This window comes from Tursiops truncatus, chromosome 7 (genome assembly GCF_011762595.2).
Source record: "Tursiops truncatus isolate mTurTru1 chromosome 7, mTurTru1.mat.Y, whole genome shotgun sequence".
Lineage (NCBI taxonomy): Eukaryota > Metazoa > Chordata > Mammalia > Artiodactyla > Delphinidae > Tursiops > Tursiops truncatus.
The window spans coordinates 18,122,947-18,138,396 of NC_047040.1; the positions used below are offsets into that span (position 1 = coordinate 18,122,947).

The 15,450-nt window shown below is 43.4% G+C and overlaps 1 long non-coding RNA gene across 1 annotated transcript; it reads right to left on the reverse strand.

The window, feature by feature from the left end:
* Positions 1–235: 235 nt before the first annotated feature.
* LOC141279136 (uncharacterized) lies at positions 236–13,728 on the reverse strand. The gene is made up of 3 exons (XR_012332968.1): positions 12,580–13,728; positions 11,418–11,607; positions 236–2,677 (listed from the first exon to the last, which is right to left on the reverse strand). It is a non-coding gene; the product is annotated as an uncharacterized lncRNA (long non-coding RNA).
* Positions 13,729–15,450: the final 1,722 nt, after the last annotated feature.

Here is a 15,450-nt window from a genome sequence, read left to right on the forward strand (position 1 = left end):
TTTCTCACTTTCAGCCTCCTACGATTTGGTCTTCAAACATTGCCTCTTCAGATCAGAGCCAATATAGCCTGCTGGCACTGGGAAATTTTTTGTTATTATTATTCACCCAGGATCACTCCATGATATGCACATTAAGAAAATAGATGACCCGGGCTTCCCTGGCGGCACAGTGGTTAAGAATCCGCCTGCCAATGCAGGGGACACGGGTTCGAGCCCTGGTCTGGGAAGATCCCACATGCCGCGGAGCAACTAAGCCCATGTGCCACAATTGCTGAGCCTGCGCTCTAGAGCCGGCAAGCCACAACTACTGAGCCCACGTGCCACAACTGCTGAAGCCTGTGCACCTAGAGCCCATGCCCCACAATAAGAGAAGCCACCAGAGTGAGCAGCCCGTGCACCGCAACGAAGAGTAGACCCCGCTCGCCACAACTGGAGAAAGCCCACGCACAACAACAAAGATCCAACGCAGCCAAAAATAAATAAATAAATTTATTTAAAAAAAAAAAAGAAAAAGAAAACAGATGACCCAAGTTCTCCATAAATCCTTCATTCTCTTGTTTTATTCCCCTGTCCATCACCTCCTCATCTCTTCTTGATGTTCAGGTTTTGCACTCAAGGCCAGCAGCTCTCTGGAAGACTTACATCTTCCTCTTCTCACATCTGCTCAGTCCTCCTCCTGGGACTCACACAGCCTGAGGATGGGAAATTAAGTCATCCGTCTTCTGTAACCATATGGATAAGATGTAGTCATTACCATTGTCGGCATTGTTGTGCTTTGGAAGCTAATTAAGACAATTAGTACTAAATACCAGAAACAGTTAAGCTAATTGAAATAAAGTATATGCAGTTTACACCCTTGCATAGACAAAAAAGTTAGCATGTGGCTGGGTGGCGGCACTTACAGACGTTCTGGTGTCAAAATAAATCAGGGAATATGGGAGCCAAAGATGGAGGTGTCCTAGCACGCAATCAGTGTACCACCACAAAATGTTTCTCAAAACCATTTGGCTTGATTCTTGGAGGTTTCTTCTATATTGGAAAAAAAAAGTGTATTCCTACCCAAATATTTTTTTCAGGCTATAAACCAGCAGATTCGTGCTGTTACCCTGCCTCTGACTCAACTCCATGGCTGGCTGAAGCATCCAAAGACACTCAGAGGAGAGAAGCAGCCTACTCAGGGGCCCTCTGAAGATTTTCTGTAAGTTCACCAGATCCCTAGGTGGAAAAGTGTTTCCCGGGGTTTTAGGTTGTGACTGTCAGTTTTAGATCACATAAGTAAATTCCAAATCAAGAACAGGAAAAGGGAAGAGAAGCCATGGAGACCAGGGAAAACTCTATAAGGAATATGTGTTCATCTGGAATTTTGGGTGGTGCACGTGCCAAAAAACTCTACTAGAATTTGCTTCTGCAAAAAGTGGAATTGCCTGGGAAGGATGAGCTGCCAGGAACAGAGCCTCAGGGGCTCCCCGGAACTCAGCCCAAATAGTACTCTGTCTGTCTGTCTGTCCCTCACCTCTGCCAAGTTCTGTGCTGGCCACACTCGGGCTGCAGAGAGGTCCTCTCTGTGTGGCAGGGGGCATGGAGGCTGCAAGTGCCAATTTAGCAATCCTAGTGGATGAAAAGAACTCACACCAAATGTCCATGTATCCCCTTGTCCGTGTGTGCCGACACTTTGGACCAGTCACTGTGGCCAAAATATGGGATAGGATGGTTGATTGGATCCCCATCCACAGGTCCACTGCCGCCGACTACCATGCCACATATAGGCAAATGGAGAAGCATGGGAAGGAAAAGTTTGCTGGAGGAGCAAGACCAATAGCTACATGGGTCCTATACTTGGTGCTAAAGAAAGAATCAGAATATGATAGAGAGTAGAGAGGATATTGCCTAGGAAAATGTACAAAGATACCTGAGCCTTCATACAGTTCCATTTTTTTGTAGTTCCACCATCTTGCCATTTCTTTACTGAATATTCAAAGAACAAGATAATCAACAGTAACGATTTCATTCCGCCAGAGCCCTCCTCACCTGCAGTCCACAATTGCCTTGTATAAAATGAGGGTGGCAATGAACTAGAGAAGAAGTATCCTTAAGAAGAACCCAGTTTTGGGCTTCCCTGGTGGCGCAGTGGTTGAGAGTCCGCTTGCTGATGCAGGAGACATGGGTTCATGCCCCGGTCCGGGAAGATCCCACATGCCGCGGAGCGGCTAGGCCCGTGAGCCGTGGCCGCTGAGCCTGCGTGTCCGGAGCCTGTGCTCCGCAACAGGAGAGGTCACAGCGGTGAGAGGCCCGCGTACCACAAAAAAACCCAAAAACAAACAAAAAGAAGAGCCCAGTTTCTTCTTCCTCTCATAGTGATCTGAATCATTATTCATTTTTTGATAGACATTTGTTATTTGGGGGGTGAGGTTGTCACCCAGTATCTAAACCCACTTTCTGTTTGGGAAATTCCTTACCTTACAAGCAGTGGTGTCCTGGTAAAAGTTTAACAACCTGCTATGAAGGGAGAGGAGACCTAACTTGCAGTGTTTGCCCATTTCTGTGGTGTAGATCCTCCCACTATGGCTGATTGTAGGCTTAGCAATGTGATGTCACCGAATGCAGAGTTGGGAAGAGAGGCACCGTGGCACATCATTACAGAATGTTTCCACCATCCAGATACAAAAGGCATAAAAATCTTCAGGAGCATCAATAATGATAAAAGCAATAAAATAATTAGGAAGTGACAACCTTTGAGTATTTAACACCTTTGTTTTTAATATAATGTATTCAATTGAGCTTATACGATTTACTTTTTTTAATTGTTTTTTTATGCTGATATCAATATCACAACAAGGATACTGACCTTGACACAGCCAATATATATAACACTGCCATCACCATGATGACCCTTCATGGTGTCCTTTTATAACAGCCCACTTCCTTCCTACCCACATACCCTCCTTAACCCTTGCAAATCACTAACCTGTTCTTTATTTCTATAATTTTGTCACTTTAAGAATATTATATAAATGGAATCTGGGGACTGTGTAACCTCTGGGGACTGGCTCTTTTCACTCAACATTATGCTCTGGAGATAAACACAGGTTGTGTGTGTATCAAAAGTTCATTCCTTTTCATTGTAGACTATTATTCCAGTTTGTTTAACCATTCACCCATTAAAGGATATCTGGGTTTTCCCAGTTTTTGGCTATTATGAGTAAACTGCTAGAAACATTTGTGTACAAGTTTTTGTAGGAACATAATTCTTCATTTCTCGGGGATAAATGCCCATGAGTTCAATTGCTAAGTCATATGATACTTACATGTCTAAGTTTTTAAGAAACTGACAAACTGTTTTCCAGAGGGGTAGCTCCGGGCTTCCCTGGTGGCGCAGTGATTGAGAGTCTGCCTGCCGATGCAAGGGACGCGGGTTCGTGCCCCGGTCCGGGAAGATCCCACATGCCGCGGAGCGGCTGGGCCCATGAGCCATGGCCGCTGAGCCTGTGTGTCCGGAGCCTGTGCTCCGCAACGGGAGAGGCCACAACAGTGAGAGGCCTGCGTACCACAAAAAAAAAAAAACAACAGAGTGGCAGCTCCATTTTACCTTCCCACCAGTAATGCATAAGTGATCCAGTTTCTCCACATCTTCATCAGCCTTTGGTATTGTCACTATTTTTTATTTTAGCCATTCTGATAGGTATGTAGTGGAATCTTACAATTTTAATTTGCATTTCCTTAAAGGCTAATAACACTGAACACCTTTTAATGTGCTCATTTGTCATCAGTGTATCTTCTTTAGTGCAATGTTTGTGTGTTTTGCCTATTTTTTCAAATCGGATTGTTTGGGTTTTGCTGTTGAGTTTTGAGAATTCTTTATACATTCTAGATACTACTCCTTCATCAGATACGTAGTTTGCAAATATTTTCTCCTACTCTGTAACTTATCTTTTCATCTTCTTGGGGTCTATTCAAAGCAAAATTTTAAATGTTTGATGAAGTCAAATTTATTAATTTTTCCTACTATGGGTCATGCTTTTGTTCTCAAGTCCAAGAACTCTGCCTAGCCTTAGATCTCAAAGATCTTCTCCTATATTTTTCTGAAATTTTTATAGTTTTAAGTTTTACAATTAAGTCTGTGATCTATTTCAAGTTAATTTTTATATAAGGTGTGAGGTTTAGGTCAGGGTTCATCTTTTTGCCTATGGATGTCCAGTTACTCCATTCTCTTTTGTTGATAAGACTATCTTTCCTCTATTGAACTGTTTTTGCACTATTTGTCAGGACTCAGTTGGGCACACTTGTGTGGGTCTATATCTGAGGTCTCCATTCTGTTCCATTTATGTGTCTGTCCCTATACCAATACCACACAGCCTTGATTACTGTAGCAATGTAATAAGTCTTGAAATCAGGTAGACTGATTCATCCCACTTTATTCTTCTTTTTAAAAATTGTTTTAGCTATTAGTTCTTATATCTTTCCATATAAATATTAGGACAATCTTGTATATATCTTCAAAAAATATTGCTTTGATTTTAATAAAAATGAATTAAAACTATATATCTGGATGAGATTAGAGATTATCATACTAAGTGAAGTAAGTCAGAAAGAGAAAGACAAATACCTATGCTATCACTTATATGTGGAATCTAAAATATGACACAAATGAACCCACCTATGAGACAGAAACAGAATTAGGGACATAGAGAATAGACTGGTGGTTGCCAAAGGGGAGGAGGGTGGGATAGGGCTGGATTGAGAGTTTGGGATTAGCATATGCAAGCTGGTATATATAGAATGGATAAACAAGGTCCTACTGTATAGCACAGGGAACTATATTCAATAGCCTGTGATAAACCATAATGGAAAAGAATATGAAAAAGAATGTATAACTGAGTCACTTTGCTATACAGCAGTAATTAACACAACATTGTAATTCAACCTATACTTCAATAAAAAAATTTTAACTATATATCAATTTAGGGAGAATTGACATCTTTATGATGTTGAGTCTTCCAATCTGTGACTACAGTGTGTCTCTCAATTTATTTGGGTCTTTTTTGATTTCTTTCATAAACTTTATATAGTTTTTTAGCATGTAGGTCCTGTACATTTTTGTTATATTTATGCCTAAGTATTTCATTTTTCTGCATGGCTATGGATGGTATTGTATTTTTAATTTTGGTGTCCACATGTTTTTGCTAGGATATAGAAATGTGATTGATTTCTATATGTTTATCATGTATCCTCTGACCTTGTCAACTCATTCATTAGTTCTAGGAGTTTTGTTTTGTTTTGTTTCTATAGATTCCTTAGGCTTTTTTATGTAGACAACCATGTCACCTGTGAACAAAGACTATTTTATTTCTTCCTTTCTGATCTGTATGCCTTTTATTTCTTTTTCCTGCCTATTGCACTGGCACAATGTTGACTAAGAGTGGTGGGAGAGGACATTCTACCTTGTTCCCAATCTTCGGGGGAGTGCATTCAATCTCTCACTATTAAGTACAGATTAGTTGTAGATTTTTTGTAGATGCGCTTTATTATGTTGAGGAAATTCCCCTCTATTTCTATTTTTCTGAGAGTTTTGATCATGAATAAATGTTGAATTTTGTCAAATGCTTTTTTCTGTATCAATTGATACAATCATGTGTTAACATAGTGGATTACGTTGATTGATTTCTGAATATTGAACCAGCTTTGCATCTCTGGAATAAACCCCACTTGGTCATAATGTATAATTCTCTTTTATATTTCTTTCTTTTTTTTTTTTTTTCTTTGGCAGCAATGCATAGCTTGCGGGATCTCAGTTCCCCAACCAGGGACTGAACCCAGACCACAGCAGTGAAAGCCTGGAATCCTAACCACTAGGCCCCTAGGGAACTCCCTCTTTTTTATATTTCTGGTTTATATTTGTTAATTTTAAAAAATATTTCTTGCATCTGTATTCATGAAGGATACTGGTCTTCAGTTTTCATTTTTTGTATTATCTTTGTCTGGTCTTGGTATCAGGGAAATAATTCATCAAATGAATTATTTGGAAATAATTCATCAAATGAATTATTTGGAAAAATCTTTCTGGAAAAGATTGTGTAGAATTGGTGTTAATTCTACTTTAAATGTTTAGTAGAATTCTCCAGTGAAATGATCTGGGCTTGGAGATTTCTTATTCTGGAGTTGTTAAAGAATTCAGTTTCCTTCATTGTTACAGGACTATTCAAATTATCTCTTTTATATTGGGTGAGTTATGATAGTTTGTGTTTTTTGAGAAACAGTACATTTCATCTAAGTTGTCAAGTTTATACGTACAGACGTCTTCACAGTATTCCCTTATCGGTTTTTTGATGTCTGTAGGGTTGGTAATGATACCCCCTGTCATTCCTGATAGTGCACACCTGTGCCTTCTCTTTTTTTCTTTGTCAGTCTTGCTAGAGATTTGTCAATTTTTTTGACTTTTTCAAAGAACAAGCTCTTCATTTCATTGATTTTCTCCTTTTTTTTTTTTTTTTTTTTGGTTTTCATTTCTATTGATTTCTGTTCGTTATTATTGGGTTGGCCAAAATGTTCATTCTGGTTTTTCTGTAACATCTTATGGAAAACCCAAACGAATTTTTGGCCAACCCAATATTTCCTTCCGTTTGCTTTGGGTTTAGTTTTGCTCATCTTAATTCTGGATTCTTTAAGTGGGAACTTGGGTTATCAATTTGAGACTTTCCCTCTTTTCTAATGTATGCATTTAGCACTATAAATTTCCCTCTGAGCGCTGCTGTATCTGCGTCCCACAAATTTTCATATGTTGTATTCTCATTTCATTCAGTTCCATATTTCTTTTACTTCCCCAAGACTTCTTTTTGGACACATGGATTATTTAGAAGTGTGTTATTTAATTTTCAAGTTTGAAGTTTTCCTGTTATTTTCCTGTTGTTGATTTTCTAGTTTAATTCCACTGTGGCCAGAAAATAAATTCTGTATGATTTTGATTCTTTTAAGTGTGTTACAATTTGTTCTATGGCCCAGGATATGGGCTATCTTGGTATATGCTCCATGATCACTCGAAAAGAACGTGTATTCCGATGTTGTTGGGTTACTGTTCTATAAGGCTCATTTGATCCTACTGGTTGATGGTGTAGTTGAGTTTTTCCACATCCTTGATGATTTTCTACCCATTGTTCTATCAATTGTTGAGAGAGGAGTGTTGAAATCTCCATCTAGAACTGTGATTTGTCTTCTTCTCCTTTCAGTTCAGTGTTTGCTTCACGTATTTCATTGCTCTGCTGTTTGGTGCATACACATTTGGGATTGTTAAGCCTTCTTGGTGGATTGACTCTTTTATCATTATATCATATTCTTCTCTGTCTCCTACTGCTGGGAAACAGTGAAAGTTCCAACTCCCCACTAGGTCTCTTCTGAAACCACCCTGATGGGAGGGAGAAGGGGCCTCATCACCGCTACGTGGGGTGGAAATCCAGGCCCCCTACTTGGCCTCTATGATACCACGCCAGCAGGGCTGTTGAAGTGCCTTGCCACAGTCTCTCAAAGTTGGAAATCAGGGCTCCCCACTTATCCTTTCTTGGCATGGGTGGGAATGGGGCCACAGTTTTCTATGGTGTTTGGTGGTTACTGTATGAAAGTTTTCTGTCTTGCTGTGTTGTTCCTTTCCTGGTCCTTTGGCTAGAAAAAGCAGACTTTGCTGGAGTTTTTTTTTTTTTCAAGCTCATTGACTTTTCTGACTTGCCAGCTACTTCAGCTCCAAATTTGGGAAATATGAGGCAAAAAAAAAAAAAAAATCCCAAGGAACTCATTGATGTGTTCTTCCTCAGGTCCCAAGGTCCCTCCTGGTCTGCCACCTTCTTTCCTTTCAGTTTTCTTGTGTTTCTTTTACATATAATATCCAGGGGGTTAGTTGTACTTTTCAGGAGGAGTAGGGGAGAGTATACCTACTGTCATTTATTTTTTAATAAAAGCTGTATTCAACAACCAGCTCACCAGTCCCTAAAATTTAACAACTGGCTCTTGTAAGCTGGCTCCAACATCACACTGCTATGAGTTTCAGAGGGAGTCAGAGACCATCTGCCACCACAGAAGCTAAAAATGCCACATGCTCTCATTCCCAGCCTTCCCTGCAGCTTGGGCACAGACACATGATGTCAGCTTGGCCAAGGAGATGCATCCACCTGGGACCGTGGATCAGGCACTAGTGGTGCAACAGGGTAGTGGAGGATCCTTCTGGTGGCCATTCCAGGGGCAGCCATGACAGCAGTACCAGGGATGGCATGCACCACCAGGGGCTCAAACCGCGGCAACTCATGCTCAGTGGTGACAGCAGCGTTCTCGCCAAACTTTTTCTATGACGTGTCTTTGTGGTTCTGGCCAATGTCACTTCTGAGTTGAATTCTCCTACTTTCCCAGTGGTTCTACGAGTGGCTTTCAACAGCTCTGTTTCTGCTTAAATTGGCTAGGTCTGGCTTCTATCGGGTGCCAATAAGCATTCTGACTGATTGCACACTGCACTGGCTCTCAGCTGCAAACCCCTCTGGGAAACAAAAACCTCAGCCTCTACCACAAACATCTTTATTCTTACTTAGGGGAAATGATTTGGGGAGTAACTTACAGCTAACAGAGCAGTGGAACTCAACCTAGAAGGGGCTGCTGAGAGGGGCTGCTAGGAGCCCAAAGCCACAACGAGGCAACTCACTGTCTTAGCGGCCAAATGCCCCCGTCGGCTATTCCGACCGCCCACACAGTGACTTAATTATAGTCTCTCCCTGTGAGATGAGCAAGTGGCCATTGGGTGGAATGCACTAACTAGCCTGACCTTGGGAACAAGACAATCCAGATGACACTAAAATCTTATTCTCCCTTCTGCACTTCCCACTCATCCCGCCCCCGCTTCCACACTGCTGAAGACCTGATCACTGGTTCTTTATGTCCTTGAGGGTGGCTTTTGTGCGTGAAAAAGACCACTTATAGCTTTACTCGGGTCTTGAAAATTAGAATTTGATTTAATAAATGTGTCGATTCAGAAATATATGGCTCTTCCTTAAGCTTTAAAAAATCAGCCTATTATACTATTTATAAGTCTAGCAAATATTAACAATCACTTTGGGAGGGCTTTTGATTAATGTTTAGTCCCATTTATACACTTAGCTAATTAAACCTCTTTAACATTTTAAGCAGCTTTTATAAATGTAACATATTCAATTCCTTTTTAAGTACTTCATCTGACAAACCTTCCCGAGTACTAAAGTGACTCATAGATTTAATAAATTAAGCATACAAAAAAACAGTCAAGCTTAAATTCTCTTAAATTTCCAATATTTCCAATCAAATATTCCAATCTATATGTAAACTTAGATTTCAACTTAAAATCACAAATCTCAATCAATTATTCAAGTGAAAGCACAAAAGAAGAATGTTAGTGGTCTATTATGCTAATAGCCAAATTCTCTTTAAAACTGTATGAACATTGGGGCTTCACTGGTGGCGCAGTGGTTAAGAATCCGCCTGCCAGTGCAGGGGACATGGATTCGATCCCTAGTCCGGGAAGATCCCACATACCGCGGAGCAACTAAGCTCATGCGCCACAACTACTGAGCCTGCGCTCTAGAGCCCGCGAACCACAACTACTGAGCCTGCGTGCCACAGCTACTGAAGCCTGCGCACCTAGAGCCCGTGCTCCTCAACAAGAGAAGCCACTGCAATGAGAAGCCCGTGCACCGCAATGAAGAGTAGCCCCCACTCGCCGCGACTAGAGAAAGCCCACGTGCGGCAACAAAGACCCAGCACAGCCAAAAATAAATTTAAAAAAAATTGTATGAACATAAAGTATCATTGCTATTGACTGAATGTCTGTGTCCCCCACCAAAATTCATATGTTGAAATCCTAACCCCCAAAGTGATGATATTAGAAGGTGGGGCCTTTGTGAGGTGATTAGGTCATGAAGGTGGAGTCCCCATGAATGAAATTAGTGCCCTTATAGAAGACCCCAGAGATTTCCCTTGTCCCTTCTGCCATGTGAGGACACAGCAAAAAGACAGATGGCCAACTGCAACAACATGGATGGACCTGGAGGGTATTATGCTTAGTGAAATAAATCAAACAGAAACAAATATTGTATGTTTTCCCTTATATGTGGAATCTAAAAAATAAAACAAATGAATGAATATAACAAAACAGAAACAGACAAACAGAACAGAGGACAAACTAGTGGTTACCTCTCCCCAGGGGTAGGGGAGAGGCAAGATAGAGAAAAGGGATCAAGAGGTACAGACTAGTAAGTATAAAATAAATAAGAGGGACCTCCCTGGTGGTCCAGTGGTTAAGATTCCATGCTACCACTGCAGGGGGCAGGGTTTGACCCCCAGTCAGGGAAATAAGATCCTGCATTTTGTATGCCACATGGCACAGCCAAAAAAAAAAAAGAGAGTGATATATTTATTTTATAAATAAATAAATAAAGATATCAGTATGTAATGCACAGCACAGGGAATATAGCCAATATTTTAGAGTAACTTTTAAGTGGAGTATAATCTATAAAAATATTGAATCATTATGCTACACACCTGAAACTAATATGATATTGTAAATCAACTATACTTCAATTTTTTAAAAAAAGAAGACAATTGCTATCTATGAACCAGGAAGTGGGCCCTCACCAGACATCAGATCTTCAGCACCTTGATCTTGGACTTCCCAGCCTCTAGAAGTGTGAGGAATAATTTTCTGTTGTTTATAAGCTACCCAGTCTACAGTATTTTATTATAGCACCTTGAATGGGCTAAGATAATAACATACGCACAGGGCTTCCCTGGTGGCGCAGTGGTTGAGAATCTGCCTGCCAATGCAGAGGACACAGGTTTGAGCCCTGGTCTGGGAAGATCCCACATGCTGCGGAGCAACTAGGCCCGTGAGCCACAACTACTGAGCCTGCACATCTGGAGCCTGTGCTCCACAACAAGAGAGGCCGCGACAGTGAGAGGCCTGCACTGCGATGAAGAGTGGCCCCCACTCGCCGCAACTAGAGAAAGCCCTCGCACAGAAACGAAGACCCAACACAGCCAAAAATTAATTAATTAATTAATTTAAATAATAATAATATATGCACAAATTCTTTGAACTTGAAAATATTAAAACTACAGCTTTGATTCCCTTAAACAGTTGTGTGCTGAATTTTCAAGTTTCCCTAGGCTTCTGAAATGTCTATGCATAAGGGAGATAATTTCCTTTGCTCTGAAGTTGTTAATCCATGAGATTTTGGGTGGGATGCTGACTGCATCCTCACTGGTGACCCTGTGGACCAGTCAAGCCCTACTTGCAGTCTCTAATTTTCTGACTTAAAGATGGAGGTGGCCAAAGAGATCACTCCCTTAGATACAAGTGGTTGATTACTGGCTTTTGAACCAGAGCCCAGTCCATAACCCCCATCCAAGACCCATACCTGATTTTGTAATTATTTGATTCTTAAAGTATGTAGCTATGGGGCTTCCCTGGTGGCGCAGTAGTTGAGAGTCCGCCTGCCGATGCAGGGGACACGGGTTCGTGCCCCGGTCCGGGAAGATCCCACATGCCATGGAGCGGCTGGGCCCATGAGCCATGGCCGCTGAGCCTGCGCGTCCGGAGCCTGTGCTCTGCAACGGGAGAGGCCACAACAGCGAGAGTTCCGTGTACCGGGAAAAAAAAAAAAAAAAAAGTATGTAGCCATGTTTATTCCCATATAACTTTAAAGAATCCTGCATTCTTTTCATATGATTCCTCTCCCTTGGGGCTGCACAATTCTTATGGATGTTAAACTTCTATCTAATTTAATTCTGGTTATGTCTCAGAGCTTTGTCTGATTATTCAGTCATAACTCCCAAGGTCATTCTCCAAGGTCACTGCTCAGCCCCATCTCTTCACCCTACTTTACCCACTGTGGTCCCTGAGTTCCTAATTCCCCTGGGAATAGAAGAGCAGGGTCCCTCCAAGATCTATGCTCCCTTCTACCTGGCAAGGCTAAGTAAGAAACTTCTTAAGCCTAGTACCTTCTCCCAGAGATTGTCTGGAGCTACCATGGCACTACACCTTCCTGCTTCCCACCCTCCCAAAGCAGGCACTACAATGACCAAGGTCTCTTGGAAGAACAAGGTCCACATCAGAGGCACTGGAGCAAATCCCTAACCTCCCAGAAGGATGAGAGGACATAACCAAGTCACCAACCAGTTCCTGGACTAAGGTTACAACCCAGGACTCCCATCTCCCAGCCCCGCACTAAGACCACTCAACCACAATGCCTTCAACAACAGCAAAGTCAGCAGAGCCAGGAAGGAGTTCACAGATTACAGCCCCAGCCAACCAGCCCAAACATTAGAGTGTGCTGCGTACAGCCCTTTCAGTTGCTTGGTAAACAGCATAGAAATAGGCATGGTTCCTGCCCTCTCTAAAATAAATATACATACCATGTATTTGTGTTTTCACACTAGGGAGAAGCGACAATAAGAAATGACTGTCAGCTATAGTGGGAAGAGGGGGTAGGGCTGGGCCCCAATGAGCAGAGGCTGGAGGAGAGAAAACAAGGCATAGGGGTGGCCTCCAGGGGTCCCATCCTTGGGGAAAACTCTTACCAAAAAAGCCCTGTACACAACGGGCCCTCCAAAAGCCGGATTGATGATGCTCTGGTCCCTCCATCATTAGCATTTCAAAGAACCACTGGTGGAGGAGGAACAGGACAGCTAAGAGAATGCAAACCTTCCTGCCGCTGGAACCCCAGGGCCATCTCCCAGGCTCCCGTCCATGTCCCATCTTGTCTCCTACGGCTCCTGGGGCTTCTGATGACGCTTCCTCTTTCCCACCGGCCACTGTCTACTCATCAGCCTGGTATGCAGCCTCGCCAGCATCTCTCCCTCCAGCTGGCTGGGAAAGAAACCCACGATGCCTCTTTGGGTTTTGAGGGGATTTTTACTAACAGACACAGAGAAAGTGACGGCTGTAATTGAAACTAACAAACATGAAAACCGAAACATTCTCAGAATTCTTTAAAAGTTCTATTGCTGTCACCTTGGTTGTCACTGAATCCTCGGCGGGGCAGTGTCCTTGACCCCTTGGCCCTTCCTCCTCTGCCACCTGCTCAGCCGTAGGCCCTGAGCACCCTGTGCCCAGGCATTGTTTTGTTGTTGTTCAGGGTACAAAAAAGGTACAGGCTGGGTCTCTGCCCATCTTACGGCCGAGAAGGGAGATAGACAAGTACGAGTCACGGGGGTGCGGCCGGAGCGGCGCCTTGGCAGGCATGTCAACAGAGTCTCTAAAGAAAGTCTTGTCAAATGTCGTATGATACTGCTTATACGTGGAATCTGAAAAAAGGCTACAAATCAACTTATCTACAAAACAGTAATACAGTTGCAGATGTAGAAAACAAACTTATGGTTCCTGGGGGGTAAGGGAGGGGGAGGGATACATTGGAAGATTGGGATTGACACAAACACACTATGATATATAAAATAGATAACTAATAAGGACCTACTGTATAGCACGGGGAATTCTACTCAATACTCTGTAATGACCTATATGGGAAACGAATCTAAAACAGAGTGGATATATGTATAACAGATTCATTTTGCTGTACACCCGAAACTAACACAACATTGTAATCAACCATACTCTGATAAAATTTTTTTTAAAAAGTCTTGTTTCGCGTGCTCCTCAGCGCTCCCGTCCCCCTCCGTCATTCCAGCAGCGTCCAGCCCCTGCTCCATCTCCAGCTGTACCCCACCTGCTCTCTATCCCTCCCCTCCCACGGTCCAGGCAGCCTTGTCCCCGGAGCTCCCTGCTCCTCCTCTCGGTCTCCAGATCCAAGTGGGACTCACCCACCACCCAGAGAACATCCCAACAGCTGTGTGCTTACTCAGCACTTGATAAAGCGTTGTTCAAGACAAACATTTCTAACTAAATTAAAAATAATCCAAGCAGAGGCTTCAAATATTAAATCTTCCTTCTAGAACATAAACCCTACAAATATTGAAGTTTGCTCTTGGCACAAGTGGTGAACCACACAACTGATCAAGTTCTCTCTCAGATAATTATATCTTTTATTTATCTAGAACCCAAACTCCTCACTCTGAGTTTCCTATCTGCCACATTGGATTCAATCCCTGGCTCAATGCTTGCCCGGAGCCTGTTTGATTGTTATTTCCAGCAACGGCTTAAGCGCCAGCTGTACGGGCAGCATTTGGTGCAAGTGCCCTTGAGCTCCGTTTCGTCTTTCCACTTTCAGAATTCCCTTTGAGAGCTCTAAGTGTCAACAGGCACGATCATTATTTGAGTCACCTGATACAAGAAGAGATGTCACACCGGCTGCCAAACGGGACCTATTATTGCCAGGTTCCGTGCCCTAAGGGAGAGGGCAGGGGCAATCCAAGCAGATGGTCTGTGAGCTTTGACAGCCAGAAGTTTTCACGGGGGCATCAGACCACGAGTGAGCTGAATCTTCAGCACAGAACAAGGAAATGCCAGCCGCTGTCTTTGCTCAAAGCAGAAGAATGAATTAGCACTTCTCTGGGCCTGAAGTGGGCTTGAACTAGACCAAGGATACTGAAAGCTCGGGGCAGCTGCCCAGGATGCGGCCCTAACCCCACACAGAGAGCCACAAGGAGAAGGCTAAGATGGCGACGGGCCCACTATCCTCCTTACTGGAAGGGTCCTGTGCCACCTGGGATGTGCCCGCTCGCCAAGCTGCTTCCACTGTAAAGCAGACGGTAGCAGCTCCTGTCACTCAAAAGTACCATGGCCTCTACCCTCCCTCAGTCCCCCAGAGCTGTGCCACCAGGCCCGGATGCAGATCCTCTCCTTTGGCTCCCCTCCACACCTGGAAGAAGGCAGCCTCGGTCAAGCTGCAGCCCCCCAGGAAGATAAGGTTGAAGTGTCAGTGAAGAGAAAGAGAAAACACCAAGGCTTCAGGACAAACTCTGAATATCCCCAAATGTGATGATCTCTGAAAGGCCAGGCCACTTGTCTTCCGGTGGGTTTGCCACTGTCCCATCACCCCTGTCTTTTCCTGGCCCCCACTGTCATTCTGTCCCCTGCCTTCCTTCAAGGGACCCATCCCTGGCAAAAGTTTGGGTTCTTTTGAGCTAAGTGCTGAGTGCTCTCAGAGCCTCCACAGGCCTCCACCCTGGGTGAGAAAGAATCCCCCCTAACCAGGCCCAGCCCAGCGCGTGTGTTGGTCAACTACAGCCTTGTACTGCACTGAACTGCAGTTGCCTTCCCTTGGGGAGCGGGGCCGGGGGAGGGTGGTTTACAGGCCGTGGTCTTTAAGACTCCAAGCTCTTAGGGCTTATTCATGTCCTTTCCCATTGGGGGAACGGAGGGGGCATGTTGATAGCCCGAGGTTATGTCTGGCTCGATCTTTCACTGAAATTTGTTCACCTATTGTTCCAACTGGGGCCTCAAGGCCCTGTCATACTGGAGGCCGCCCTGACCCACTAGCCAGGACCAAGACT